Raw genomic sequence first — 13,520 nt, forward strand, 5'->3', positions numbered from 1 at the left:
TGATTGCTAAGTCACTTCAGTCGTGTCCGACTCTGTGCGACCCCATAGACGGCAGCCCACCAGGCTTCCCCATCCCTGGGATTCTCCAGGCAAGAACACTGGAGTGGGTTGCCATTTCCTTCTCCAATGCATGAAAGTGAAAAGTGAAAGTGAAGTCGCTCAGTTGTGTCTGACCCTCAGCGACCCCATGGACTGCAGCCCACCAGGCTCCTCCATCCATGGGATTTTTCCAGGCAAGAATACTGGAGTGGGGTGCCATCGCCTTCTCTGATGAATGCTGATACTGCCGTGCAGAAGCTTTTAGTTTGCTTGTGGCCCTTGTTCGCTTTTTCATGTCTTTCTTAGATGTCATATCAAAAAATAGACTGCCAAGATTCATGTCAAGAAACTTTTCTCCATTTTCTTCTAGGACCTTTGTAAGTTTCAGGTCTTATGTATTTGTCTTTAATTCATTTTGAGTTCATTTTTGTAAGTGGTATACAACCTTTTCATTCTTTTACATTTTTCTGTCTTTACTGTTGTTCTATTTTCATTCTTTTGCATGTGAATATTCCATTTTTTACATTAAAGAGATCACCTTTTCTCCATTGAGTATTCTCGGCTACTTTGTCAAATATTACTGAATTTTGCCACCTTGACCATTTTTATCTCTATCTCTTTTATGAATACATTACAGGATATGAATATATCCAGTTATTGTTCTTCTTTCCAATTTAATATATATTTCTTCACCATAAGGTACTTGAATTTTATAATTTATGAAAATGTGGAGGTGTTTGGTAGGTAAAAGTATGTCAGCATTGTTAAAACTAATTGCCCAAAGATTTACGAGGGAAGACACATTTAAAGGCACAATCATTACAGTAATTGCTGCGTTGAATGCTGTGAACTTTCACTATATTATTAAGCAATGCCCTAGAGAGGTGTCATTTCTAACACATTGTTTTTAACATGGCATCTTTTAAACATCTGCCAGTGAATGCCAATTTTATTGAGTATATATTTCTATAATTATGTATTAAATCATTTATAATCAATGAAAACATTATCATTCCAAAATGCAGATCTTATCTACAATCTACTTAAAAGTATAGAGAATTAGGTTTTAATATCTAGAGCTATAAAATAGCATAAAATAAAATCAAAGAATTTTATTTGGATGGAAAACAATTTAAAGAGAAAAATAGGATAAGATTATTAAAAGTACAACAGCCACCTGGTTTTTTGAAGTAAATACAAATGACAGAGATTGCATACTTTTAAAAACCAAATGCAATGCCTTTGTCAACTTAAAAATTAGTCACAATCTGAAAGTTGAGAGTTGTTTTATTTGGTGGGAAATTAGGACTTCAAGCCAAGGAGGCAGCATCTCAAGTGGCCTGAGAAACTGCTCTAAGAAGTCAGGAGAGGAGGGTTATATAGACATTTGCAACAAAGTGGGCAGGTGGTCCGAACATCAAAGATTATTGTTAATTAAGGAAAACCAGCTATCTCAAACTGAGGAATTTTGTTGTTATTGTTTAGTCACTAAGTCGTATCTGACTGTTTATAACCCCATGGACTGCAGCACACCAGGCTTCCCTGTCCTTTACTGTCTCCCAGAGTTTGCTCAAATTCATGTCCATTGAGTCAGTGATGCTATCTAACCATCTCATCCTCTGCTGCCCCCTTCTCCTCTTGCCCTCAATCTTTCCCAGCATCAGGATCTTTTTTTTAATATAAATTTATTTATTTTAATTGGAGGTTAATTACTTTACGATATTGTATTGGTTTTGCCATACATCAACATGAATCTGCCACAGGTATATCCGTGTTCCCCATCCTGAACCCCTTTCCACCTCCCTCCCTGTACCATCCCTCTGGGTCATCCCAGTGCACCAGCCCCAAGCATTCAGTAATCTTGCATCGAACCTGTACTGGCAACTCGTTTCATATATGATATTATACATGTTTCAATGCCATTCTCCCAAATCATCCCACCCTCACCCTCTCCCACAAAGTCCAAAAGACTGTTCTATACATCTGTGTCTCTTTTGCTGTCTCGCATACAGGGTTATCATTACCATCTTTCTAAATTCCATATATATGCATTGCCTGGAAAATCCCATGGATGGAGGAGCCTGGAAGGCTGCAGTCCATGGGGTCGCTAAGGGTTGGGCACGACTGAACGACTTCACTTTCACTTTTCACTTTCATGCATTGGAGAAGGAAATGGCAACCCACTCCAGTGTTCTTGCCTGGAGAATCCCAGGGATGGCGGAGCCTGTTGGGCTGCCATCTATGGGGTCGCACAGAGTCAGACACGACTGAAGTGACTTAGCAGTAGCAGTATACTGTATTGGTCTTTTTCTTTCTGGCTTACTTCACTCTGTATAATAGGCTCCAGTTTCATCCACCTCATTAGAACTGATTCAAATGTATTCTTTTTAATGGCTGAGTAATACTCCATTGTGTATATGTACCATAGCTTTCTTATCTATTCATCTGCTGATGGACATCTAGGTTGCTTCCATGTCCTGGCTATTACAAACAGTGCTGCGATGAACATTGGGGTACACGTGTCTCTTTCAATTCTGGCTTCCTCGGTGTGTATGCCCAGCAGTGGGATTGCTGGGTCATAAGGCAGTTCTATTTCCAGTTTTTTAAGGAGTCTCCATACTGTTCTCCATAGTGGCTGTACTAATTTGCATTCCACTAACAGTGTAAGAGGGTTCCCTTTTCTCCACACCCTCTCCAGCATTTATTGCTTATAGACTTTTGGATTGCACAGGATCTTTTCCAATGAGTTGGTTCCTCACATCAGGTAGTCAAAGTATTGGAGCTCAGGTTTAGCATTAGTCCTTCTAATGAATATTCAGAGTTGATTTCCTTTAGGATTAACTGGTTTGATCTCCTTGCTGTCAAAGGGACTCTCAAGAGTCTTCTCTAGCACTACAGTTTGAAAGCATAAGTTCTTCAACACTCAGCCGTCTTTATGGTCCAACTCTCACATCCGTGCATGACTCCTGGAAAAACCACAGATTTGATTACATTGACCTTTGTCAGCAAAGTGATGTTGCTGCTTTTTAATATGCTGTCTAGGTTTGTCATAGCTTTTTTGTCCAACGAGCAAGCATCTTTTAATTTCATGGCTGCAGTGACCATCTGCAGTGATTTTGGAGCCCAAGAAAATAAAATCTGTCACTGTTTCCATTTTTTTCCCCATCTATTTGCCATGAAGTGATGGGGCCAGATGCCATGATCTCAGTTTTTTGCATGTTGAGTTTTAAGTCAATATTTTCATTCTCCTCTTTCACCTTCCTCAAGACACTCTTTAGTTCCTCTTTGCTTTCTGTCATTAGGGTGGTGTCATCTGCATATCTGAGGTTATTGATATTTCTCCTGGCAATCTTGATTTCAGCTTGTCAGTTACACAGCCCAGCATTTCGCATGATGTCCTCTGCATAGAAGTTTAATAAGCAGGGTGACAATATACAGCCTTGACGTACTCCTTTCCCAATTTGGAACCATTTTGTTGCTCCATGTCCAGTTCTAACTGTTGCTTCTTGACCTGCATACAGGTTTCTCAGAAGGCAGGAAAGGTAGACTGGTATTCCCATCTCTTTAAGAATTTTCCACAGTTTGCTGTAACCCACACAGTCAAAGGCTGCAGAAGTAGATGTTTTTCTGGAATTCTCTTTTTCTGTGATTCAATGGATGTTGACAATTTGATCTCTGGTTCCTCTGCCTTTTCTAAATTCATTTTGTATATCTGGAAGTCCTCAGTTCACATACTGTTGAAGCCTACCTTGGAGGATTTTGAGCATTACCTTGCTGCAAGTGTCTGGGCTTACTGAAATCATTTTTCTTTTCTTTCTTTTTTTTTTTTTTTTAATGTCCCCCTTGCTTAGGGAATGTCTGTAGCCTGACAGCAAGTATTCTTCTTGAAATCCCTTAGAGCTCACTGGTTCACACTGGAGGGCTGTAATCCTTAAATTGCTAGTTCACTTTAGGGAGTGGCAGATGGCTGCTCTTTGCAGGCATTGTTCCTCCTGGACTTTAATTCACTTTTTGGAGGGCCGCAACCATGGATAGTTGTGACACCCTTGTTTATTAATATGGTAGAAGATATTCTCTTTCATATGTTAATGAAGGATAAATATTTTTTACAGTTTAGTAAAGGATAAACATCATATAGGATAAACATTAATTTAGGATAAATTATTTATCTTTAGAAGGATAAATTGTTTAGTTGAGAAGGATATATTATGTTTTTACTGTTTAGTATCACACTCTGTGTAAGATGAATTGTAGCAAAATAAATTCACTCAGTCCAAAACATCTATACTCTTCCAATTACTAAGATTCAATATGTGTATCTCTGAATATAGTTAAATCTTAAACATCACTCAGGGATTTGAGTCTCATGCTGAGGTTACAAGTAGCATTATTTGGAAGATCTGCTTTTAGTTTGAAATTTTCAGTTTGTATTGATCACAGTGGCCTTAATGCCCACCCCCCAACCTCCAGCTTCACTGAACTTTAGACAAGCTTCTTACTAACTCTAGGCCTCTGACCTCCCTTTACTTATAGCACTTACTTTAGAAGACTTGTAACTGTAAATTCTTCCTCTGCCCTTTTGAGATGTAAAACTTCTTAAAAGCCTCTTGCAAGTTTTACAACCTAGGGATGTTTTTCTCAAGGAATTGAGAGCCATTTATTTGAAATATAATCATCAAAGGTGATAGTACAGGCATGCCTCCCTAGTTTTAGTGTGCTTCACTTTATTGTGCTTTGCAGATACTGTGTTTTTGTTGTTGTTGTTTAACAAATCAACAATTTGAGCAACCCTACATCCAGAAAGCTTATCAACACCATTTGTCCACCAGTATTTGCTCATTTTACTTCAGTGTCACATTTTGGTAATTCCTGCAGCATTTCAATTTTTTTTTTCATGGCTATTATATTTGTTATGGTGATCAGTGATCTTCGTTGTTACTATTGTAATTGTTTTGGGGTGTCATGAACCATGTCTGCATAAGTTGGGAAACTTCAGAAATAAAAATTATGTGTCTTCTGACCACTTCACCAAACAATAGTTCCTCCTCTCTCTTCCTCTCATTGGGCCCCCCTCTTCCCTGAGACACAGCAGTATTGAAATTAGGCCAGTTAGTAACCCTGCAATGGCCTTTTAGGCATTCAAATGAAAGAGTCCCAAGTCTCTAAATCAAAAGCTAGAAATGATTAAGCTTAGTAAGGAAGGCATATCAAAAGCATAGGCTGAAAAGTAGGCCTCTCGTGCCACTTGGCCAAGTTGTAAATGTAAAGGAAATGTTCTTGAAGGAAATTAAACTTACCACTCCAGTGAACACAATTATGGTGAAAGGGCCTTATTGCTGTGATATTTAGAAAGTTTTAGTGGTCTGGATAGAAGTTCACACCAGCCACAACACTCCGTTAAGCCAAAGCGCAATCCAGAGCAAAACCCTAACTCTCTTCAATTCGTGAAGGCTGAAGAAGGTGTGAGGAAGTGGCTGAGGAAAAGTTTGGAGCTAGCAGAGGTTAGGTAATGAGACTGAAGGGAAGAAGCCATTTCCATAATATAATGGTGCAAAGGGAAGCAGCAAGTGCTAATGTAGAAGCTTAAACTTATCCCAAAAATCTAGTTAAGGTAATGAAGGTGGCTACACTAAACAAGAGTTTTTCAGTATAGACTAAACAGCCTTCTATTGGAGGAAGATGTCATCTAGGACTTTCACAGCTAGAGAAGCGAAGACAATGCCTGGCTTCAAAGAAGACTCTTGCTAGGGGCTAACAAAGCTGGTGACTTTAAGTCAAAGTCAGTGCTCATTTACCGTTCTGAAAATCCTTGAGCCTTTATAAATTATGCTAAATCTACTGTTCTCTGTAAATGGAACAACAAAGCCTTGAAGACAGCACATCTGTTAATAACACGGTTTACTGAAATAGAAGCCCCTGTTCAGACCTACTTTTCTGTTCATTGGCAATGCACCTTATCACTTAAGAGCTCTGAGGGAGAGGTACAATGAGATTAATGTTGGTTTCATGCCTGCTAACAGATCTATTCTGCATGAACCAAGGAGTCATTTCAGCTTTCAACTCATGACCTAGAGCATCATCCAGTAAATTTCCACTAGCTCATTTCAGCCCAGAGAAAACCTGCCACCCTGTATTTAACTGGAGTTGACTTTAAACTCAGTTTCAGCCTCTGTCCTCTACCGTAGTAGTCTAGAAAGTCTTCATTGTGTGATTTTGTCCAGTTCAGTGTAGAATCAAGGTTCAAATATTTTGGTAACTTTTGAAGGAAACTTTAACTTAGCTTATTTAGTTGCACAGTGGGAAACAGAACAAAACAAAATATCTGACCTTGAATAACATCATCTGGATTTGAGTCTGTTCCTCCCTTTGTAAATTATTAAAGGATGCAGTTCATTTTTTCCTGTAATCACCAAGTAAACATTGCTGCTGCTGCTGCTAAGTCACTTCAGTCATGTCCGACTCTGTGCAACCCCACAGATGGCAGCCCACCAGACTCCCCTGTCCCTAGGATTCTCCAGGCAAGAACACTGGAATGGGTTGTCATTTCCTTCTCCAATGCATGAAAGTGAAAAGTGAAAGTGAACCGCTCAGTTGTGTCCAACTCTTAGCGACCCCATGGACTGGAGCCTACCAGGCTCCTTTCTCCATGGGATTTTCCAGGCAAGAGTACTGGAGTGGGTTGCCATTAGGGACACACTAAAGTAAAAATGGGCTTCCCTGGTGGCTCAGGGGTTAAAGCGTCTGCCTGGAATGCAGAAGACCCGGTTCGATCACTGGGTTGGGAAGATCCCCTGGAGAAGGAAATAGCAACCCACTGGAGAATCCCGTGGAGGGAGGAGCCTGGTAGGCTACCGTCCGTGGGGTCACAAAGAGTCAGACACGACTGAGCGACTTCAGGACATGACGATGACAAAAGTAAAGATGGGATACATATTGTTTTACTAGCATTGCTATGTACTTGATGTTTGTATCTCCCACAATATCGTAGATTGAAACCTAATCTTCGATGTGCTGCTATTTGGAGGGGGGACCTTTGGTGAGTGATTGGGTCATGAGGATGGAGTCTTTGTGACTGGGATTAGTGCCTTGTGAAAGAGACCCCATCACTACTAGCACAGCAATGAGAGTGTTTATGAACCAGGAAGTGGGCCCTCACTGGATGCTGAAACTGCTGGTGCCTTAATCTTGGACTTCCCCTCCACCAGAACTGTGAGAAATTAATTTTCATCGTTTGTAAGCCACCCACCCAGTTTTTGCTATTTTTATTTAGCAGCCCAAATGGACTAAACACCTTATACTTACTTACCTTTACCAGATTCATTTTTGCTTTTCTTCTAGTGAATAGACTAAGTGATGGGACAGTGTATGATTAACCAGGGATACGATTAAGTTTGGCCTGAACATTGCTTTTAAATGTTTCTTTAAATCAGTGTCTCTGAGAATAGTATGATCTTAATGTAGTTTGATTGTAGTTCTAGCAAACCTTAGCACATCTAAAGATGAATCAATTTAAATAAACTGATTTATGTAAAAAGCATATGCTGATCACCATTCTAAATGGTAAAGCAGAACTGTTATGAGACTTCATAGACATATCATCAAATGGAAGTGTATGATCAGCAGTGACAATGCACCTTTGGTCTATATATCCTTCTAAATTGTCTGAGACGCCTTTGACATAATACTAATGTTACAATAATTATAATCACATTCATTCATTTACAGTTGCTTTGTAAAAAAATATTCTGAGTTGAACTATTTAATCCAGAGCTCCTGCCACTTAACTTGATTTTGGTTAGGAAAAATGGTAAGATAAAATCAGATGATAGGAAAAAGCCCAGCAGGTTTGCCAACATAAAATGAAGATTTTCTGTATTAAAATATCATAAACACTGTCAATATACAAGCAATATTAAGGGAAGTATTCTCAATATAGAAGGCAAAAGATTAATATATAAAGATTTTCTAAAATAAGCATCTTAACCTGCCTCCTGACAAACCTGTATGCAAGCCAAGAAGCAATAGTTAAAACCCTATATGGACTACTTATTGGTTCAGAATTGAGAAAGAGTATAACAGGGCTGTCTGTTGTCACCCTGTTTATTTAACTTACATGCTGAGCACATCATGAGAAATGCCAAGTTGGGTGAGTTACAAGCTGAAATCAAGATAGGTGGGAGAAACTTCAACAACCTCAGATACACAAATGATATCACTCCAATGGCAGAAAGCAAAGAGGAAATAAAGAACCTCTTGATGAGAGAGGAGGAGGAGAGTGAAAAAATGGCTTAAAACTAAATATTAAAAAAACTAAATCATGGCATCTGGCCCCATTACTTCATGGCAAATAGAGGGGGAAAAGGTGGAAGAAATAACAAACTTCCTCTTCTTGGACTCTAAGATCATTGTGGATGGTGACTGCAGCCATGAAATCAGAAGACGATTTCTTCTTGGTTGGAAGCTATGACAAAGCTAGACAGTGTTTTGAAAAGCAGACATCACTTTGCTGACAAAGGTCCATATAGTCAAGGCTATGGTCTCCCCAGTGATCACATATGTTTGTGAGAGCTGGACCATAAGGAAGGCAAAGCACCAAAGAATTGATGCCTTCAAACTGTGATGCTAAGGAAAATCAACCCTGAATACTCATTGGAAGGACTGATGCTGAAGCTCCAGTATTTTGGTCACCTCATGCAAACACCTACTCATTGGAAAAGTCCCTAATTCTGGGAAAGATGGAGGGCAGAAGGAGAAGAGGGCATCAGAGGATGAGACGGCTGGATGGCATCACCAGTGCAGTGGACATGAACTTGGGCAAACTCCTGGAGATGGTGAGGGACAGGGAGGCCTGGTGTGCTGCAGTTCATGAGGTAGCAAAGTGTCAGACACGACTAGGCAACTGAACAACAACAACAAAATAAAGGACAGTGAAGTAATTTATTTTTTAAAAAATAAACTATATTTTTTCAGTAAAACAGAATAAGATATTCAAAGCCATCAGATTTTAATAAAATCAAAAGGAATTGTCCATCTATCAGATTGAGTCAGACACAACTTAGCGACTGAACAACAAGGATTGTTAATATATAGTACTGTTGATATTAGTAATATCATTTTATGTAAAATGTTGATCTCTAAGAAATAATCCAAATATCTTGCATATATATGAAATGTTTACTGCATGTATATGAATGTTTACTGCAACGTTGTTATAATGACCATATATTACTATTAATATAAATGACCACTTTTGAGGGAATGATAAACTATGATTCACTCATAAAAAATAAAAACTGTGAAATCATTATATATAATTACCAAGAGCAAAGAAATCTAAAATAATGTTCTAGGAAAAGAGATTTTAACAAAAGCAAAATAGTTGCAAAATTATGTATAAGAATGTTAAAAACAATTGTTACTGTCTACACACACACAAATGCACATAAATATTCTGTATATTCATATCAAATTTTTCCTGATTGTTACCTATGGGTTGTTAATTTATAAGATTTTAATTTCTATCATGTATGCTGCTTTAGTTCTTGGTTTTTTGTTCTTTTTCCATTGATATGCTGTTTTCTTACATTGTTTTAGTTCTGAAAGAGATAAAATGTAAATAGCTTGACATCAAAGTTATTTCAAAATTTGTTTTAGGAAAGTTTTACATGGGATAAAAATTTCCATAAAGCTATGTTTTTAAAATTCACTGATGGCAAATAAAATAATTGAATTATTATTAATATTTAGATATGCCATTTCTCCATAAAATAATAGCTGATTCACATCAATGTATGGCAAAACCCACTACAATATTGTAAAGTAATTAGTCTCCAATTAAAATAAATAAATTAATATAAAAAATAGTACAGAGAGAAAAAGATAATGTTACACCCTTATAATTGTCATACTATGAATATGTAAATTTCTTAAAATTTATCCTGAATTCATCACTTTAGGTGAAATGATCAAAAGAGATATGAGAGTTTACTATGAATTCTTTTTTCAAAGTAAAGTTCATGTACAATATTATGTAAATTATAGGTGTACAGTATAGTAATAATTTGTAAAGCTTCTACTCTATTTGCATTTATTATAAAATATTAGCAATATTCCCTGTGTTATACAGTAAATCTTTGTACTTTTTTTTTTAAGATGGAATAGCTTACACCTCTTAATCCCTTACCACTATATTGCGGCTTCCCGCTCCTCACTGGTAACCATTAGTCTGTTCTCTATATCTAAGTCTCCTTTTTTGTTATATTCCCTAGTTTGTTGTATTTTCTAGATTTCATATATAAGTTATATCATACAGTATTTCTCTTTCTCTGACTTATTTTACTTAGCATAATGCCCTCTAAGTCCATCCATCTCTGCAAATAGCAAAGCTTCAATTTTTGTGTGTGTGTGACTGAGTAGTAGTCCATTACCTATATATGCCACATCTTCTTTATCCTCTCACCTGTGGATGAAATCTTAGGTTACTTCTATATCTTCACAATTGTAAACAATGCTGTAGTGAACACTGAGGTGAATATATCTTTTCAAATTAGTGTTTTTTCTTTCTTTTTTTTTTTAATTTTATTTTTTAACTTTACAATATTGTATTGGTTTTGCCATATATCAATATGAATCCGCCACAGGTATACACATGTTCCCCATCCTGAACACCCCTCCCTCCTCCCTCCCCTTACCATCATTTTTTCCAAATATTTACCCAGGAGTGTCATTGCTGGGTCATAATAGTTCTATTTTTAGTTTTCTTGAGAAACGGATATGGTTTTCCACATTGGCTGAATCAATTTCCCACCAATGTGTCCAAAGAGTCCTTTGATTTCTATATCCTCACCAACAATTCTTCTTTGTTCTCTTTGGTGATAGCCATTCTAATAGGTGTGAGTTGATGCCTCATTGTGGTTTTGACCTGTATTTTCCTGATTAAGGATGTTTAGCATCTTTTAATGTGCCACTTGGCCATCTGCATTTCCTCTTTGGAAAAATGTCCATTTGAAAATCAGGTTGTTTACTTTTTTGATTTTTAGTTGTATGAGCTGTTTATATATTAGTTCTTATCAATGGTAGTTGATGATGGCCCAATGGGATGCCATGATCATTCAGTAGCAAAAACTAAATAAAACTCATAAGTCATTTGTTTTATGAGCAATTATATCATTAACTCCTGGAACTTTAAATTTTATTGTTTATTTTTTCATTGGAAGAGAGTTGCTTTATAGTGTTGTGATGGTTTCTATCATACAACAAGGCAAATCAGCCAGTTATACATTTATCCCCTCCCTCTTGAGCCTCCCTCCCTTCCCTCATGCCACCCCTCTAGATCATTACACAGAACCTGTCTGAATTCCCTGGGTTATACAGCAACTTCTCACCAGCTGTTTTACATATATGTTGATGCTTCAATACTGAAATTTTTAAAAATGATCATTGTCAAAGAACTTTAAGGTTTGCTTTGGTTCAGAGAAAAATACTAGATCATTCAGGTATGACATAAATAAAATCCTTTACCATTATAGAGTGGACATGAGAAATAGATTCAAGGGATTAGATCTGATAGACAGTGCCTGAAGAACTATGGACAGAGATTCGTGACATTGTAAGGAGGCAGGGATCAAGAACATCCCCAAGAAAAAGAAATGCAAAAGGCAAAATGGTTGTCTGAGGAGGTCTTACAAATATCTGTGAAAAGAAGAGAAGTGAAAGGCAAAGGAGAAAAGGAAAGATATATTCATTTGAATGCCGAGTTCAAAAAAATATCAAGGAGAGATAAGAAAGCCTTCCTCAGTGATCAATGGAAAGAAATAGAGGAAAACAATAGAATGGGGAAGTCTAGAGATCTCTTCAAGAAAATTAGAGATACCAAGGAAACATTTCATGCAAAGATGGGCTCAATAATAAACAGAAATGGTATGGACCTAACAGAATTAGAAGATATTAAGAAGAGGTGGCAAGAACACACAGAAGAACTGTACAAAAAAGAGCTTCATGACCAAGATAATCACGATGGTGTGATCATTCACCTAGAGCCAGACATCCTGGAATGCAAAGTCAAGTGGGCCTTAGGAAGCATAACTATGAACAAAGCTAGTGGAGGTGATGGAATTCCAGTTGAGCTATTTCAAATCTTAAAAGATGATGCTGTGAAAGTGCTGCACTCAATATGCCAGCAAATTTGGAAAACTCAGCAGTGGCCACAGGACTGGAAAAGGTCAGTTTTCATTCCAATCTCAAAGAAAGGCATTGGCAAAGAATGCTCAAACTACTGCACACACATCTCACATGCTAGAAAAGTAATTCTCAAAGTTCTCCAAGCCAGGCTTCAACAGTATGTGAACTGTGAACTTCCATATGTTAAAGCTGGATTTAGAAAACCAGAGGACCCAGAGATCAAAATTGCCAACATCTGCGAGTTCATCAAAAAAGCAAGAGAGTTCCAGAAAAACATCTATTTCTGCTTTATTGACTATGCCAAAGCCTTTGACTGTGTGGATCACAACAAACTCTGGAAAATTCTGAAAGAGATGGGAGTACCAGACCACCTGACCTGCCTCTTGAAAAATCTGTATGCAGGTCAGGAAATAACAGTTAGAACTGGACATGGAACAACAGACTGGCTCCAAATAGGGAAAGGAGTCCATCAGGGCTGCATATTGTCATCCTGCTTATTTAACTTATATGCAGAGTACATCATGAGAAATTCTAGGCTGGATGAAGCACAAGGTGGAATCAAGATTGCTGGGAGAAATAACAATAACCTCAGATAAGCACATGAGACCACTCTTATGGCAGAAAGTGAAAAAGAATTAAAGAGCCTCTTGATGTAAGTGAAAGAGGAGAGTGAAAAAGTTGGCTTAAAGCTCAATTTTCAGAAATCTAATAAGGTCATGGCATTCGGTCCCATCACTTCATGGCAAATAGATGGGGAAACAGTGGAAACAGTGACAGTGTTTTTTGGGGGTCTCCAAAAAGATGGTGACTGTAGCCATGAGAATAAAAAATGCCTGCTCCTTGGAAGGAAAGTTATGACCAACCTAGAAAGCATATTAAAAAGCAGAGACATTACTTTGCCAACAAAGTTCTGCCTGATCAAAGCTTTGGTTTTGCCAGTGAGCAAAACTGTATCTCATGTCAAAACTACATGTCTGTATCTACATGTCAAAACTGTATCTACATGTCAAAACGGTATCTCACGTCACATGTATGGATGTGAGAGTTGGACTATAAAGAAAGTTGAGCGCCGAAGAATTGATGCTTTTGAACTGTGGTGTTGGATAAGACTCTTGCGAGTCCCTTGGACTGCAAGGAGATCCAACCAGTCCATCCTAAAGGAGATCAGTCCTGAATATTCATTGGAAGGACTGATGCTGAAGCTGAAATTCCAATACTTTGGCTCTCTGATGCAAAGAACTGATTCATTTGAAAAGACCCTAATGCTGGGAAAGATTGAAGATGGGAGGAGAAGGCGATGA

General features: G+C 37.8%; 1 long non-coding RNA gene across 1 annotated transcript in view; it reads left to right on the forward strand.

The window, feature by feature from the left end:
• The window catches only part of LOC123334784, a 132,705-nt gene that overhangs the window by 100,089 nt on the left and 19,096 nt on the right, over nucleotides 1-13,520 (forward strand). The window lies entirely within an intron of this gene.

This window comes from Bubalus bubalis, chromosome 8 (assembly GCF_019923935.1).
Source record: "Bubalus bubalis isolate 160015118507 breed Murrah chromosome 8, NDDB_SH_1, whole genome shotgun sequence".
Lineage (NCBI taxonomy): Eukaryota > Metazoa > Chordata > Mammalia > Artiodactyla > Bovidae > Bubalus > Bubalus bubalis.